The sequence below is a fragment of the Neomonachus schauinslandi genome, chromosome 16 (assembly GCF_002201575.2).
Source record: "Neomonachus schauinslandi chromosome 16, ASM220157v2, whole genome shotgun sequence".
NCBI classification, from domain to species: domain Eukaryota; kingdom Metazoa; phylum Chordata; class Mammalia; order Carnivora; family Phocidae; genus Neomonachus; species Neomonachus schauinslandi.
Window position 1 is genome coordinate 8,602,586 of NC_058418.1, and position 6,000 is coordinate 8,608,585.

The window sequence follows — 6,000 nt, forward strand, 5'->3', positions numbered from 1 at the left end:
GGTTTGTAGTAGGGGAAGTTGGGTATGTGAGGGGCAGTAAGTAACCAACGTGGTTTGACAGGAAATGTGCCCTCCTGTGGTCAGCAGGTCTCAGGAGAAGCTGACCAGCATTTCAGTTGGGGGAGGGGCTGTTTGGGGGCCCCGGGGGAGGGAGGGAAGGAGAGCAGCCTGACCCAGGGTTGGTCAGGGCAAGACAGAGGGGTCACCGTGCACACCTGGGCAGAGAGAAAATGCTAGAGTTGTGTCCCAGGACTTAAAGGGCAACCTGAATAAATACTGGATTGGTGGGTCACGTGACCTGCCTTGTGATTCCTCTTCAGGCGCTAAAATGTCCTGCCACAAAAGCTCATGCTGTATCCTCTCCCCCCACCGCTTCATTGTTGTGGCCCCAGTTGGAACAGGGCCTGACATCGGGTCAGCTCTTGATAAAAATATATTCCTTTTTTTTTTTTTTAAGATTTTATTTATTTATTTGACAGAGAGCGACACAGCGAGAGAGCAAGGGGGAGCGGGAGAGGGAGAAGCAGGCTTCCCGCCGAGCAGGGAGCCCGATGCGGAGCTCAATGGGAGCTCACCCTGGGATCATGACCCGAGCCCAAGGCAGACGCTTAACAACTGAGCCACCCAGGCATCCCTAAAGATATATTCTTTAAAAAAATATTTTTTTTATTGAGATGTAATTGACATCTAACATTGTGTAAGTTGAAGGTACAACATGTTGATTTGATACATTATATATATATATACACACAATTATATATAATGTTGCAATAGGATTACTACTGGACTCTTAGCTGACACCTCCATCATGTCACATAATTGCCATTTCTTTTTTGTGGTAAGTACTTGTATATTCTGTAAAAGGATCCCAATGCCTGGTCGTCCTTCCCACCTGCAGATATGACTGCGTTGGTCTGGGATGAGGCTGGAGCATTAATGTTTTAAAGCTCCTGGACTGTTTGGTTCGTGTATGAGAACCACTGATCAAATCACAAGTGCAGAGGCAGCCGGCCAACCCTCTGATCTGTCTCTTTAAGGAGGATTTGTTTTCTCTGCCCTGACCCTTTCTGGCATTTGGTTTTTCTCTCCCTTCTCCTCAGCCTAAATGGTTCCACCAGCCAAGAATGTGAGAAATGTGTCTCAAATATTTTCAGTTCCACTTAATCCCATTTAATACTTAGGGTTCATTGCCAGCAGCCAGGCTGTTCCAGCCCATTTGAACTCCCTCCCAAGTTTAACCCCCTCCAGAGCTCCCAGTCAGCCTCCCCCTCCATAAAAGCCAAGCTCTTCTCAGTGGGAGATGAAGGAGCAAGTAAGGAGGGGCCTGGCCCAGCAGGTCTTTTTTTTTTTTTTTAAAGATTTTATTTATTCATTTGAGATACAGAGAGAGAGAGAGAGAGAGAGCATGAGCGGGGGGAGAGGCAGAGGGAGAGGGAGAAGCAGGCTCCCCGCTGAGCCAGGAGCCCGATGTGGGGCTCGATCCCAGGAATCTGGGATCATGACCTGAGCCGAAGGCAGATGCTTAACCATCTGAGCCACCCAGGCGCCCCCCCCAGCAGGTCTTGTAGCCAAGATTCCAGAGGTTGATGGAGAGCTATGGAAGGGTTTCAGCTAGGGAGAGACATCATTAGGTGTTCATTTAAAATAGCCTCTGGTGGGGCACCTGGGTGGCTCAGTGGGTTAAGTGTCCCACTCTTGATTTCGGCTCAGGTCATGATCTCAGGGTCATGGGATTGAGCCCTGCGTCGGGCTCCACGCTCAGTGGGGAGTCTACTAGAGATTCTCTCCCTCTGCCCCTCCCCCGCTCCTGCACACACACACACACACACACACACACACACACACACTCTCAAATAAATAAATCTTTTTTTTTTTTTTAAGATTTTACTTACTTATTTGACAGAGAGAGAGAGACACAGTGAGAGAAAGAACACAAGCAGGGGGAGTGGGAGAGGGAGAAGCAGGCTTCCAGCTGAGCAGGGAGCCCAATGCGGGGCTCAATCCCAGGACCTTGGGATCATGACCTGAGCCGAAGGCAGACGCTTAATGACTGAGCCACCCAGGTGCTCCTCAAATAAATAAATCTTAAAAATATATATATCCTGTGGCTGCTAAGTCTTTTTCCCACTGAGCAGTCAGCACCACATTCTAAAGATGAATGTCAGGTCATGCTACCCCCCAGCTCAAAATCTCCCACTGGCTCCCATCACACTTAACATAAAATAGGAAGCTTTCAACATGGCCCATGAGACACCAACAACCCAACCCCCATCTGTCTCCAACTTCGTTTTGTCCCCACTCCCCTTGCTCACTTTGCTCCAACCACACAGGCCCTCTGGCTATTCCTCCAGCATGTCAAGCACACTCCAGCCTCAGGGCCTTGGCACTTGCTATCCTCTCTGCTTGGAGCACTCCTCCTCCTCCTCACCTCATAAATGACTCCTTTTCACTCAGATTGCTACTCTCATGTCACATCCTCAAAACTCAGTGGCTTAAAATAATAAATGTGTACAATTGCACATAGTTTCTGCAGATCAGGAAGTATCCACAGGAGTAGCTTAGCTGGGTGGTCCTGGCTCGGGGCTTCTCATGAGGTTCAGGCCAGGGCTGTGGTCATCCAAGGACCTGACAAGGGGCTGGAGGAACCTTCCAAGGATGTTCATTCATGTGGCTGGCAAGCTGGTGCTGGCCATTGGCTTCTCCACAAGGCTGCTCGGGTGTCCTCCCAACATGGCAGCTGGCTTCCGGACGTGGCAGTTTCTTTTATGACCCAGCCTTGGAAGTCACACTCGGTCACTTCCACAGTATTCCATTGGCCACACAGAGGCAGTCCTGATTGGACGTGGGAGGAGACAACATAAAATGTGAAGATAGCTGGCATCATCCTAGAGGTTGGCTGCCGTAGTCTTTTGTCATTCTCTCCCTTATCACCTTGATTTATTTTCTGCATGGATTTGAGATTTCCTGGAATTATATTAATTATTCCTTTGTCTCCCTTGCCCAGTGCTATCATGTCCATAGGGGCTGGGACACATCGTTTTTCTGTTTAGTTCACGGCTATATCCTCAGTGTTTTTGTTTTTTGTTTTTTTGGGTTTTTTTTTAGTTTAGAGAGGGGGATGGAGGGGAAGGGCAGAAGGAGAGGGAAAGAGAATCTTAAGCAGGCTCCATGACCAGCATGGAGCCCGACATGGGGCTCAAGCTCACAAATCTGAGATCATGACCTGAGAGGTCAAATCTAAAATCAAGAGACGCTTAACAGACTGAACCACCCAGGTGCCCCCATATCCTCAGTGTCTTAAACAGAGCTTGGTACATAGTAGATATTCAATAATTATTTGCTGAAATAATAAGTGGAGATTCTACCCTTAGGGGGTTCTGGAGACCAATAAGTGGGCTGGTTTCAGCTGTCCAGGTGAAAGATAGCAAGGGTTTGAACTCAGGATTGGAGAGAAATAGATAGCTATTGACAGGGTCACCTGTCCTCTTGCGAGTTTCTGATCTCTTCCTGCTATAACCCAGCCTTCGTAGGGAGGTGGAGTGATTTTTTTTTTTTAAGATTTTATTTACTTATTTGACAGAGAGAGTGGGGAGCACCAGCAGGGGGAGCAGTAGAGGGAGAGGGAGAAGCAGGCTCCCTGCGGAGCAGGGAGCCCCATGTGGGGCTCGATCCCAGGACCCCAGGATCACGACCTGAGCCGAAGGCAGAAGCTTAACCATCTGAGCCACCCAGGCGCCCCAGGAAGGTGGAGTGATCTTTTTTTTTTAATTTTTTATTGTTATGTTAATCCCCATACATTACATCATTAGTTTTTGATGTAGTGTTCCATGATTCATTGTTTGTGCATAACACCCAGTGCTCCATGCAGAACGTGCCCTCTTTAATACCCATCACCAGGCTAACCCATCCTCCCACCCCCTCCTCTCTAGAACCCTCAAGGTGGAGTGATCTTAACAGATAAGTTGAATATTGTCTGACCCCTGCATAACTCCTCTATGTCTTTCTACTGCACAGGATTGGGAGTTACAGGAGACCCAGGAACTAAAGGGGGTGACCTCAAATGGGTCCCCTTGCTTTGGATGGGGTTAGGGTGGTCAGAGAGCTGTTTTTCTGGATTCAAAAAGATCTCTACGCACTGTAGGGCATCTTAGAAAATATAGTTGTCATGGCTGCCCCGGAAGAAAAGGAAACCATTTCATGATGGTAAATAATTGTTTATGTTCAATCTCCTACACTCACTATAAACTTTCCTGGGCCCCAGATTCTTTCTGTAAGTCTCTGATCATACTTTATCTGGTCTATGCCTACTCGGAGTTCAGGTTTCTACTTAGGCACCCCCTTGCTGACTCCACATCCAGGCAGGGTTAGGTACCCTCTCTGGGCTCCTCTAGTCTCCTGGACTTCCCCAAGGATTTACTTATTTAGCATGTTTAGTGCTTATTTTCTGCCTATCCCTCTAGAATGGAAGCTCCATGAGAGCAAGGAGTTTTCTAATCCATGAACATGGTATATATTTCCACTTATTTAGATCTTCTTTAATGTGGCTCAACAGTATTTTGTAGTTTTCAGTGTAGAAATCTTGCATATCTTTTGTTAAAATATTTCCTAAGGATTTTTGGGTTTGATACTATTGTTTTTTTGGGGGGGGGGTGATACTATTGTAAGAGAACTTATTTTCAATCTCATTTTGCAACTGTTTCTACCTAGTGTGTAAACATAAAATTGATTTTTTTTTTTAAGTAGGCTCCCTGCCCAGTGTGGAGTCCAACGCAGGGCTTGAACCCACCACCCTGAGATCAAGACCATGAGCCACCCAGGCACCCCTATTTTGAAGATTTAATGAGAATATCCACGTAAAGTGAGAGCACAGCATCTGATACATGGTTAGTGCCCAATAAACATCAATTTGTATTACCTCACTTCTCCCTCCCTATAAAAGAGGGAGCATTCTAGTTCATAACTCCTAAGGTTACAATGAGAATGAAATGACATCATGCACAGACTGTGCATAGCACAATTCTTGGCACAGGGAAAGCCACTGGTAAATGTTTGCTATTATTATTTACCAAGTCCCTGCTTATATTGGGTTGGGGGACATGGAGATGTGTCAATCAAGGACCCAGTCCACTGAAAGCTCACAGCCTATTGGCAGAGACAAAGTATAGAGATAGTTACCACACAGTGTAGTAAGGGGATATAAACGGAAATTTGCCAGTTTAAACCTAAAAGGAAACAGCAATAGTTTATAGTAGGGAAAATAGGAAACAACTTAGGGACGGGGATCCCCTGTGGTACCTACGTGTAATGCATACCATTAAACTTAATGCTGTGGAACGGAGGATGGGGATGGTTGGCTGGCGCACGGGGTGAAAATTACTTTTCATTAGACCCTTTTGTATCTTTTGCATCTTGGATTGTGTTCAAAATCAGCAGTATTTTTTAAAATAAGAAATTATGCTGTGAAAAGTATTCAATGCCACCAGTCAATGTTCACGACTTACCGTTATGTGAAAAAAAGTTAATTTGTCAAACGGCCTCTCGTTTTACACTTACCTAGAAAAAAGACGGGGCAGGAGTACAACAAAGTATTAGCAGTAACTTCATCAGTGGGATTAATGTTGAGTTTTGCTTTCTCCTCTCGGCTTTTCGAGATTTTGCTAAGGTTCTACATTAAGCAGAATTTTGTTTTGTTTTGTTTTTGTTTATTGGCCATGAGAATTAGTTATTAACAAAACTACAACTCCCAGCAGGCATCATGCCCCCGGCTTCTGAAGACAGGCCTTCTATGGGCGCAACGTTCTCTGGGATTCGTAGTCCAGTAGCAGAAGCAAGGTGGGACGCACAGTACCGGCACAGATGACAGAGGAGGAATCACCGGCAGTGTCGACCAATGGACAGTGGGGGCCAGCCCTGAGTGGCGCTCGCAAAACCAATGGGTGAGCCGACGTCCCTGAGTGACGTGTTCTTCAGCCTACGGGCGGCCCATGGGGGCGGGTCGGT